Source organism: Aethalodelphis obliquidens, unplaced genomic scaffold (genome assembly GCF_003676395.1).
Source record: "Aethalodelphis obliquidens isolate GAN/ISIS:26980383/991018 unplaced genomic scaffold, ASM367639v1 scaffold32, whole genome shotgun sequence".
Taxonomy (NCBI): Eukaryota; Metazoa; Chordata; class Mammalia; order Artiodactyla; family Delphinidae; genus Aethalodelphis; species Aethalodelphis obliquidens.
In genome coordinates, this window is record NW_020837976.1 from 4,420,427 (window position 1) to 4,433,034 (window position 12,608).

Below are 12,608 nucleotides of genomic sequence, written 5' to 3' on the forward strand. Positions count from 1 at the left end.
TAATGGCTAATAACGCTTCTCCCCCAGTGACCTGTGGCATTGCCACGGAGAATCAATGCAGAAGTGTGAAAAGAGCTTGGATTTTAGAATCAGCCAAGGTTCAAGTTCTGGCTGTTCTATTCCATTTTGAGTGTCCGGGGGCAAGTTGATGCTCTTTTGCAATTAGAGCCGAGCCTGTAAAACAGTGATTCATACATCGTGAGGTTACTATGAGGATTAAAGAAAAGAACAAGTGTTCAGCATCAAGGACAGAAACTGGCCTACTGATTGACACTTGGGTAGAGGTCAGACGCAGCCCCCTGGAGACCCGTCTCAGTCATGGTCCACCACCGATGATCTGGAGACCACGACTGCCTTTTTCGCTCTGGCTGTCTCTCCTTCCCCTCTCTCCTTCCTTCCTTTCTCCTTTCCTCCCTGATGATTCCTTGAACTCTTGCTGGGTTCAAAACGCTTTCTTTCCTTATTTTTCACTGTCACCAACACAGGGTACAAAGGGCATTGCTGGTGGCACATAATACGAGAAAAGCAGGTGGGAAGCGCGCGCCAAGCCCCGTAAAGAGCCGTTCAGAACAACAGCCCTCCCGCCCCGTCCCTCCAAAATTTGTTGTAAACTTGTTCCACCACAGTCATTAGAGACACAAAGGAAGTGTTGATAAGCTCCATGATTCATTCAAGGACCAAGGTTAATTTTTATTTATTCCCAGGTCATCACAAACAGAGGCAGATGGTGGTGGCATTTCCTTCTTGCCGGGAGCTCAGATATTATCTGGATAGCTTTCAGCAGCCTTTTGTGTCCATTCCCTCTCGGCGTGGGCAGCTTTCCTGGATAGGGCCCCAGCCACCCAAACTGCAGACGGATTTGATTTAATTCTGATGACTTGTGGTAAGTAATTGAGGTCACTTGGGCCCGGCTGGAGGGGAGCCAGCATCGCCAAGGAGAAAGGTTGACATCGTTTACCCTTTAGCGGCTCGTCCTTCGGAGGATTTATTTTTGGTGACCCATTTAAGCGGTAGCTTACTAAACGGTTGCAAAGTCACTTTTTCTCAGTTATACTAGTATCAGGTGACGCTGGGATGGTTTAAAAAATATATACTTCAATTAAAAAATTAAAACAAAAACCAGCCAAGCAAAAAAACAGCACCCTGTGGGATGTACTTACACAGCCCTATAGGAATCATCGTAAGGAACCAGACCCATGGTTTATCCAATCAGGTTTCCGCTACACGCAGGAGTAGAATACGTAGCCCCTCCTCTCAGAGCTCACCTTCTGGGTGGAGAGGGCGATCACATTCTAGTCCTGAAAAGAAACTGAGGCCGTGAGACAGTGTGTGGCTAGTGCATTTGTGGGTGGTTAGTGAATGCCAATCAACTACCCATCCTGCTCTTTTAGGTTCTTAGAAAACTGAGAACAGCACAGGGAGGCAGATGAAGAGCAAAATAGCATCGGCTTAGCTTCTAGAGGATAGTCTGTCCCTCGGCGACTACTTTACAAACTCAGAAGTTTTCGATATTCTGTCTAAATCCATGTCAGTTTCTTCTTTAAGAAAACAACTTCCTGCCACTATTATATTCTGTTTCCTCATGAATTCTCTTTCTGACTCTTATTGGCATCACCTTTGCCATCATCTCCGTAGCCAGGAACCAAACCTGACTTCATCTGGCCTAAATTTGTCTTAAAGTATCAAAAACTTAAAGGCAGAAAATATGATTCTGAATGTCCATGCCCTGACCGTTCCTATCAGCTTGGCATCACCAATCTTTCCTCTGTCTCCTTGGTATGTTGTGAGGATGAAGTCGTTTGTGCAAAAATGCCTTGTGCAATGCTGGCACCCAGTGCGTGTTAATAAATGATCGATGAGGTTCTTTTCTTTTAAATGTAAAATTTCTAGAACACATTCTGTCACCTCCCTGATCCTATTTCCATTATCACACACATAAAAAGATCTGTTCTGCCACCAGCACATCTAATGGCTAGCTGATATTAACAGGAATAACCATTGGAATCTACATGATAAGAGTTGTTATGAAGATTAAGTGATTTGCATATGTAAAGGACTTAGAAAAATGCCTGGCAAGCAGGAAGTTTATGTAAGTATATATAAGTGTTAGGCGCTAAGATTATTATTATTAGCAGTAGTAGTAGTTGTCATGATCGTTACAGTAGTATTTTATATCAGAAGCTCCTCTCTATTGCTCACCACCCTGCAGAGCAGAGGGCTAGATTTCTGAGATGATTCAGGAAAGGAGAAGGTGGTCGTATTGGGTGGAATGCATCCTGCCATCTACAAGATAGGAGCCCACCTCTGGTTTCTCTATCACCCTCATGTTGTCTAAGACGTCTTTCTGGTGACATACCCACCTACAGATCCACTGCATTAGGTCTGTGTTCACAAGCATATCTTTTCCTACATCTGTTTACCACTTCAGTCAGTGTTCAGATGCCGCCTTTATATAAGTAGGGAGATGAAGACTGGGTCTGAGGGGCGAGGATTTTATCTTGGGATATTGAGTATTTATTTCAAGGGACCCTTACATGATTGCATTGACTAACTTTGCTAGACTGGGCTCAATCTAATTATTACTTTCCCACCACTACTCAGCAGATGGGCACTCATGAAAACGAACAGATCAGCAGGGAAATGGCGATGGTACATAGCCCCTGTACACCCACATGTAATGTGAGTGACGTGACCCTGCTACACGGTATGTGAGCTGTCACACTTTGGCCATTCAACATTAGCCATGAGAAGGAACTTTGGCTCATGTCTGCCGAGTGGTGACGTCTTACTAACTTTATTAATAAGCATATTTGGTAATGCTTCGAGGTTCCAGGCCTGGAGCATATGGAGAACAAAGAAGTTAAATTAAGATCCAGAGACTGAGGTGGCTAGTACGCAGCTGTGTGTTCCAATGTCAATCAGTGAAAACGTTGTCGGCTATTGTCACACTTTTGGATCTACTGAGTCTGCTTTACTTTCCCTGCCTCTCCCCTGGTCGCCATCCCCTGAGGCAAGTGGGTACATTTTCCAGGACCCAGATCAGTCACGACTGTGGGCAGGTCTGCCCAAGCTTGGGTGGTGGTTTAGTATTGAATCATTTTCCTGTTACCTGTTGATTTGGGACAAGGGCCCCAGTTTTGCTCACTGGAGCCATGAGTCTCTCTTGATATACGTTGACTGCTCCCCTGTTTCTCCCAGAATCCAGTCCCCTGTGTCCTGTTACGCCCCACTCTGGTTTGCATGTGATGTCCAGAACTTTGATCCACATGAGTTTGTGCTCTGAGAACTCCCCAAAGCCGCTGGCCTGCTGGTCTACCTCTTCACACTCCATGTGGTCAGTCTGTGTCCCTCTGTGGCCTTGCCAAGGACTGATGTATGTCACTGGTCTGAACTGAGACAAGGAATCGCCAGGTCCTTGGACAGGGAACCCAGGCAGATTGACCTTTTGTCAGCTCCAGCTGGGTCCACCCTGCCCGGAGGGTGGGTCGCACATTTACTCTTGAACAGTTTTCCCAGCTCCCAGTCTGTGCCAGCGCTGTGATGGGTGCTGGCAACACAAGAGGGACAGGACGGCTGTTAGTCCCTCTTCTCTGTGGGGTTTCGGTCCAGCTCACAGATCAGGGGTGGGTGCCTGAGCCCCTACCCACACTTTATCCTCACGCTGTTTTGATGACTATGAAAATATGACAAGAATTGTATTCTATGGACAGAAACATTTATTTTGAGAATTCCAACAAAATGACAGAAGTTCACCTTTATTCGTGCTCAGGCTGTTTGCTCTGTCTAGGCTTGACAACCCAGAGGGCTCTTACTGATTTTCCCACTGCGTCTCCCCGCTGAAGCCGTCATGTAACTCGTGTGTACAGATGGATGCCCCACCCCCTGGACTCTCACAGCATCTTTCTGACACCCCAAAAGAGCACTTCCTCACGTGGATGGTCACTGTGTGTGGGTCTTTGCCTCCTGAGCCTTCAGTGGGCTCATTGGATGAAAGATGGCCTCTTACTCAGCTCTGCAATGCTAGTATCTCCTGTGGCACTTGACAGAAAAATTGATAGTAAAGAAAATTAACAGTTGCTCGTCAAACTCTCAGTTGCTCCTAGGCTAAAGGAACACTCTGCAGACGAATAGGGACACAATTTTATTGAGCACCAACTAGTGGCAGACATTGGGCTGTGTTCAGTTAATCTTCATGACAGCTTAAGCGACAAGGGACCATTTCCCCTACTTTAGAAATAAAGCACCTGAAGCCCAGAGACCTTGTTCCATGTCCAAAATCACACCGCAGGACAGGAACTTAGGACTTCATCATCTTGCCTCCTGGGACCCATTACCTTATAAAATGACCCCCCACTTAGCTTCCCTCGGAGCTCTCATGGCCCCGAACCTCCAAGATTTCCTACACTGGCTTTCCCAATGGGGGAAAATCCACTCAGGTGTAACTAGGAAGAGAACGACCAAGTGTATTATAAAGGGGGTCCCATTACATCTACACACCTATAGATAACTGAAGCACATGGTCGCTTTGGCTATTATACTCGTTACGTCCTGGCAGTTAGAGTTCACCTGCTTCAATTTCACCAGAACGTGTGAGTTGCACATTCCATATCTGACTTAGCAGGAGCGCACCCTGAATCCATTTTTTTTCACCTGATGGTAGTTGTAGGGCCGTCAAGAGGTCTTATTTGGTCTTATGGATGACTATCTTTCTCAGTGGAATGCCGAAGAGGATGCTAATTAATGTTTATAGGTATTCTGTATTTAGGGGCATAACTCTAAGTTGTGTCTTTTTTTTTTTTTAATAAATTTATTTATTTTTTGCTGTGTTGGGTCTTCGCTTCTGTGCGAGGGCTTTCTCTAGTTGTGGCAAGCGGGGGCCACTCTTCATTGAGATGCGCGGGCCTCTCACTATCGCGGCCTCTCTTGTTACGGAGCACAGGCTCCAGATGCGCAGGCTCAGTAGTCGTGGCTCACGGATCCAGTTGCTCCGCCGGCATGTGGGATCCTCCCAGACCAGGGCTCGAACCCGCGTCCCCTGCATTGGCAGGCAGATTCTCTACCACTGCACCACCAGGGAAGCCCTCTAAGTTGGGTCTTTAGCTAACACATAAATCCGTATCACATAAATATACCCTTTCTCTTCCTTTTTTTCTCACATATATGCCTCGACTTTGAATCATGCCTCAGTTAGCTATGAGACCTTGGGCGGGCCGCCTTACCTTTCTGAGCCCCAATCCTTTGTGAAATGGGGTACCACGTTTTCCGGAGTTGTGTGGATTTAGGGAGATGGATGAACTTCCCAGGCATCTGGCTGAGGACACGTCAGGAGCTTGGTGTCCACTGGAAGCCGAGCAGCTGTAGCATCGGCCACTCCTCTGTCACCCAGCTCACTCTCGGTGAATCTCTTCTTCTCAGGGGCGCTTTCACAGGAGTGCTGCTTGGCGTGGGTCATCCAGGCACCAGCCACTCCCGTGTTCTCTGCCTCCTGACCAGGTGTCTGTTTCCACCTTGCAGGGCAGAGACGGCAGTCTGAGCTCTCCAGGAAGAGCCCACTCCCCCAGAAGCATTAGTGGGCCATGTGCTTTCACTGAGGATTTAGCACCGAAGGGAGCAGGGGAGGTTTGCCTGGCCCGATCTTCAAAGAACCAGTCCAAACCAAACAAAACCTAGAAATATGCCTCAGACGCTTCTGATCTCTATAGTCTTCACTTGGCGACCACACAGCTGGGGTTGTCGCCTTTTCTGGTCCTTTCTTCTCCAATGCAGAGCCCAGTCTTGCTGGTTCCTCCTCAAGAACAATGCAAATTCCTTTTCTTGTCTTATCTCCAGAAATTTGATTATCATCCTTTGTTACATGTTAGACACTTGGACCTTCACCCTTTGATAAGTAGCTTATCAAAAGATTTCTTGCTTTAAAATGCAGCGTTCTCTGGTACACTGAAATTTCCCCAGGTGATTCCCTATGGAGATTGAAAAGTGGGGCTGACCTTCATGTCTTTGGTATCGAGTGGACCAGAGAGGCAGCCAGTGTTGAAGTAGAACCCTGGAGCCAGAGGTGGTGGCAATGCTGGCATGAGAACACAAGGCCCACTTTCTACCATTTCTTTCTGCCCCTGGATTCTCTGAGTGCAGAAAAGGGGAAGGGAAAGATGGGGGAGGAGGTCAGATTTGAACTTCCGTTGGGTGCGGACTAGTCAAAGTTACCTTCTCTCCATCTCGAGAGGCAAGAGGTCAAATTGGATGTGACAGCAGCATAGTACCTGGGCCATAGTAGGTGCTCAATAAAAGTATCTTCATTTTCCCCCAGTCATGATAAACATTGCCTTCCCTCTCCACAAACCTGATCAAAGGTTAACCAAGACAATAAGAAGCCCAGGGCTGACCTGTGGTCAAGCTCATTCTCCAGGGCCATCGAAGCCTTGCCATCCCGTGGTCAAAAAAACCTCCTTGAAATGAGATTGACATATACAGAAAGCCTTGGGTACACTTTGTTTTCACAAAATAACACTCACCCTCTTGTTTCTTTGAGCTAAATGACATGATGATTCTCAAAGGAATCCTTACAATTCTCTCTGGTAAGTTTGAATGGCTCCTGTAATTGAGTTAAACAGCTTTGGGGTATCACAGAGAAATTTGTTACTCACGGAAGTAAAATGGATCCCCATACTTGAAGCTGGGGGCCTCTTAAGGTCCATCCGAGGCTCCTTGTGACCACATGACTTTCTCTTTCCCCAAACTGCCATGAAGGGGCAGTCATTACATGAGCTGTCACACCATTTGCTGCTGCTCTGTTTACTGTTCCTTTATTTATATAACTAGAGATTCAACATCCTAACATGTTTTGCAAGCTGTCATGACATGAGTAGCTAGTAATCTGCTCTATTTTGCTTGCTAACATATTTTTGACACATTTTAGCTTTTGATTATAAGATTGCCTCTTTGCCTGCTACCATCTGTCTCGACTCAGTGGAACTCTGGCATTTACAAAAACAGTGGGGTGTAGTATTTCTTATCTACTTGAACTCTACCAGAAACATGCTATTTTCAGTCTTAACCAATATGTCATGCTTTCACACACGAAGTCTGAAATGTTTGATATCTTGTGAGATCTGCCAGGGATAAGGAACATATCTTCATATCCAGTTTGGCTGAGATGAGAAATGCCTTAATGAGGAGAGAGGAGCAAGTTCCAGCTTCTAAGCAGAGGTGGCTTTTTATCTGGTCTCCATCCTCTTGACCGTGCTTATCCCTTTATCAGCATGATTAAGATCTTCTGTGGAAATGCATCTTCTTTTGGACTTTGTGAGCTCCCAGTGGCCAACATTCTTGAGGCATATCTTTCAGCATGAAATAGTCATCCACCAACATTTGGCAACAAGGCACCTTCTACATGGTGTCCCTTTTTCATTCCTATCTTTACTCATTAGGGAAAGTTATCCCAGGTTGGACCCAAAGGATTAGCTTGGTTCCCGTCTCTGCTGACAACACAGAGGAATGTGACACTGTATTCAAAAAACATGTTGGAGGAAAGGCCAAAAAAAAAAAAAAATATATATATATATATATATATATGCACAAGCCTAACATGCATCTATTCAACACCAAGATTAAATGAATTTATTATGCTCCTGGATCACACCCCATAGGCCAAGAAGCTGTCAGCTGTTGACATTTTCTTTTCTCTCCATGTTCTAAGTGTAAATATATTTGTCTAGGGAATATAGCGTACGCCTGGTTCAGTATATGCCCATTTCATCAGAAGGAAAGATCTGATTATCTGTAATCACAGTCAACATCTTTGTTGCTTTAAGAAAGGAGTGAGCTGAAGCCTGGATTTACATATGGATCTGGTACCTTTTCAGATTCAGGTTTTTTTTCTTTTTTTATCATTAATTATATTCACCGTACTGTCTAAAGCCAAGTTTTAAAAAAAAATATTTAGTACAGTTTTTAAAGGTACTTTCCATTTACAGTTATTACAAAATATTGGCTCTATTGGAGTTTGGTGCTAAACACATCAACTGAAATCATTACCATCGAAGAGATCAAAGAAGGAGGCATTTTGGACATGCAACTCCAATGTGTTGTGGCTATAAACTGAGTCCATGCTGACCCGGGTCCTTGATGCCCTTCTTTACCAGGTTAATGAGGACAGTGGCAACTGTGGAACTGAGGAAAAATGGCTGAGATGGAGTCTCTGGGTAATTTTAATTGTGAGTTTCTGGGGAGCAGGGATCTTGTCTTACCCCCTCATCCTTTGTTGAACTAAGAGGGACTGAGGACTATAGTCAAGCTCTTAATTCATCAACATGTGCTTAATTGAACTTCCAGGGTGACATCACTGCGGGTGGATTTTAAAAAAATACAGAGAGCAGATTCCCCATGCTTGAAAGATTTACAGTCCAGCTAGGAAGCCATGAATTGCTAAGCTAGGCTATAAGGGCAATGGGAATTTAGAGAAAGGAGATAATGGTGCAGATTAGCCTGGGATTTATGGAAGAGGGGCTTGGTCTGTGACCAGAAAACTGACCAGGATTGAGGTAAGTGGAGGGAAAGAAGGAAGAGCGTGTGAACAGTAGGAATAAATAGACAATAGACGTGAAAAATGAAGTAAAGGGATGGACTAGATGTGCAAAGGAGGATGACTTGGATTCACTGACAGAAACAGGTTGAAGCTGAATGGGTAGTTGGGCAAGATTAAAACATTCTTGAAAGTCTAAGGAATATTCATCTTTTTCTGGAAGATAATAAGACCATTACTTCAGGTTCTCATAAGCAGGAGACAAGGTAAAAGTGGTGTTTGTTTTTTAGAAACACTATAAAGGAGGGAATCAGATGGATAAGAGGTACCATGGAGAAAAAGCAGTGATTCTAGAATCAACATAAAAGGAACCTGGATTAAATAAAGATAATAATACTTAAAGCAGTAACTTTCCTGTATAGGGCATCTAATATATTTCAGGTGTTTTTAGTCACTGACAGCAACACCAGCAAACACCCTACAACAACTTGTAAGTATACTTACCCGCAAATTAAAGAAGGAAAAAGAAATTTCGGAAAAGCCAAGTAAGCTGGTCTAGGCTACGTAGCTAGTAAGTGGCAGAAAAGGGCTCAAGTGCCATTTAAACCACACTCTTTCTCACTGCCTTACTCTGGGAGTCACTGGTATTTGCTGAGTGAGGAAATGATATGAAATAATTGTTTTATAAAGATGAACATGGTGGCTATATACAAGAGGGATTAGAGAGAGGAGAGACCAGAGGTAGTAGATGAAAAGGACCTCCCTAGGGTCCTGTCATTGGAAATAGAAAGGAAAGAATAAACATAAGAAACACTGCCAAGCAGGAACATGGGGCCTCGTGACTGATGGTGTAAATTATTGAAAGGCAGAGGAGAGTGAGGACGGGGGGAAAACCCTTCTCGTTGGGTGGTGAGAAGGCCACTGTGACCTTCGGAACACATTTTCAGTAAATGGATATTGATGGAAGCCAGCCTGCAGGTGAGGAAGGAGCGAGTCAGTGGTCAGGAAGTGGAGGATGTGGGAGCAGACCACAGAGCTGAGAAATTTGGAAGAAAATAAATAAAACAGTCTTGGGAGGAGGTTTCGGAGTCAGGAAAAATGATTTTTTTTTTTTTTTTTGAAGAGGGGAAAACCTGTGCACATTTGAAGACAGAGAGCAGTATGAAGATAGGTGGGAAAATAAATTAAAGGAGCTAGAGGAAGAGGGGCCTCTGTACATGGAAGGGGTCAAAGGAGGTGGGAGGGGGTGGGTTAGAATGGTCGAGCTGCCCAAGAGAACTTTCTGTGATTAGGAGAGTGTTCTGTACCTGTGCTGTTCTATACGGTAGCCCCTAGCCCCATAAAGCAGCTGAACACTTGAAACGTTCCTAGTGAGAATGAGAAATTGAATTTTAAACTTTGCTTAATTTAAATTCATTTCAATCTCAGTAGCCACGTATTTAGGCAGCTGGTGGCTACCATACTGGACAGCACACTCCCTTAGAGAAACAAAGGTTCTGTCTCCTGGACAAGGAAAACAAACTCTCCCTCTGATTCAGTAAAAGACAGCAGAGAGGGCTTCCATGGTGGCGCAGTGGTTGAGAGTCCGCCTGCCGATGCAGAGGACACGAGTTCGTGCCCCGGTCTGGGATGATCCCACATGCCGCGGAGCGGCTGGGCCCGTGAGCCATGCTGCTGAGCCTGCGCGTCCGGAGCCTGTGCTCCGCAACGGGAGAGGCCACAACAGTGAGAGAGGCCCGCGTACCGCAAAAACTAAAAAAATTTAAAAAAGACAGAGAGCGAGACAAACCAGGGATGTTTCACATGCAGCGGAGGAAAAGTGAGTTTGTCCCTGCCACGTGACCTTGATTTTCATTGGTTATAGCTTGGTGATAGCCACATTGTTAGAGCATTAGATGAGGAGAACCCACCTGAGTGATAAGGGATTTGAAATTCACAACCCTGTGTAGATGTCAAGGTCTGAGCTTGCCAGATGAATTGAAGGATTGCCAAATCTCACGTGGCACCACCGATACTCATCCTCAGTCTGTCTGCAGTGCTCGATCAAGGTGCTCCTTGTTCACGTGAAAGGGAGATGGAGACGGCGCCGGTAGGTTCCTTGGGACGAGGACCACTTTGGGAATAGGTTCTCCTGGTGTCTGAGTGATGACAAAGCCCTCCTCTGATTTCTTAGTCCCCATCCTGCTTCCACATCTCATGGGCACTTTGGATTTGGATATTTTAAAATTTGGATATTTAAAAATCACCTCCAAAAGGAGGTGATTCCCCTCAGAATGATTTCACTTTGGACATAGTAAAAGTTTTCTCAAAGAATTTCCCACCCAGAGAAGGGAGTATGTGTCCTGCCCTGGATTCTGCAGGTAAACGAAGAGGGAGCCCCCGATGGGCGCCTCCTGCTTCCCTGAGACAGCTTCACCCATCATCGTTTCACCGGCGCGCCATCCCCTGGATCATGGCGTGTGTTGTTTGGGCTGTTTTTCATAGCCTCCGCAGCTGGGAATTCAAGATGCTATACTTAGGCAGAAGTCCATGAAGGAATTAATTGATATGAGCCAGAAGTTGATTGCCATTTAAGTACTCAGCCTCCACCATTGCCAAGTTTCCCTCTTTGCAGAAAGAACTGAGCTTGCCTGCAAACTGGCTCCTTCAGGATGCGAGCACAAGATGGAATTCAACCTTTAATATGCTGCATCACCTGCTTGGAAATAAAGGGGCCCAGTGCCTTTCCCCCAGTTGACAGCTGACTTCATTACAAAGGAATCTGGCGGAGATGGGGCTCCTCCCTGGCCCCGCGAGGTGCTCACCCGGGAACGCAGTGCCAACCAGACCTGAGCCTTGGGATTCTGCCAGAAACCCACGCCGGGTCATTTTACCCTAAATCATTCCTCTTTCTCGAACTCTGGGCGTTTGCAGTACCTTTGGTAGTGCTCCCTCGAGACAAGGGAGACGGTAAGAGCCTCCGGCCTGCTGAAGCTGAGTGGAGAAGCGTTTGCAGGTATTCTCTAATGGATCTGGAGTTTCAAACGTCCTTTCTCAAGGGTTCTGCAATGTTGCACCCCGACAGGCACAAAGCGGGGCTGCCGTGCTCCGTAGAGTAGAACTTGAGGGTTCATCGGAATCCTTTTCCAAGTTCTGGAACAGACCCAGCACTGCTCCAAGGAGCCTAACTCAGCCTGGGGGGACCCCTGGGGGCCGCCTCTGGGGTCTTTACCCTCCATTTGGACTGGAACACTGGTTAAGTTTATCAACCTTCAAAGCAGAATGTCAACCCTCTCACCCATTTACATGATTTCCAAAGCATATTTAACCTAGCCTCCATTTGCCACAGAGAATATAGCATATCTGACTTGCAACGGAGAATACTGACTTTCTGCTATTTTTTATCCTTCATCATTAAAAAAAAAAAAAATCCGTCTGACATGTAAATATCCAGGAACAAGGGCAGGCTTATATAGAACACATCCATTTGGTGCATTGCTGTTCTACCTGAAGCAATAGAAATGTGAAGGCCACAAAGCAACATCAAAACTGCATATGATGCTCACATATACAAATCGTATAATAATTTTATTTTATTTTTATTTATTTATTTTTTTGCGGTACGCAGGCCTCTCACCGTTGTGGCCTCTCCCATTGCAGAGCACAGGCTCCGGATGCGCAGGCTCAGCGGCCATGGCTCACCAGCCCAGCCGCTCCGCGGCATGTGGGATCTTCCCAGACTGGGGCATGAACCCGTGTCCCCTGCATCGGCAGGCGGACTCCCAACCACTGCGCCACCAGGGAAGCCCCGTATAATAATATTAAACAAACATTTTAAATAGTCTGGAATGAAAATAATTGGAAAAAAATAATACTTGATGCTGAAGGTCAAACCTGGCAATCCAAGAGTAGGGCCTGGCCCGAAAGTCTATCTCATATGGCCTGCACAGTGGGGGTCAGCAGAGCTTGAATAACAAACGGAGTAGGCTGCCAACATTCAGAAATTGGCACATGGCACATAACCACCCGGATTGCTGGCTTCTCCTGAGACGCTGGGCGACCTGGCCTTGGCAGGTGATGGGTGATTTGCTCTCTGGGTGGCCAGAGT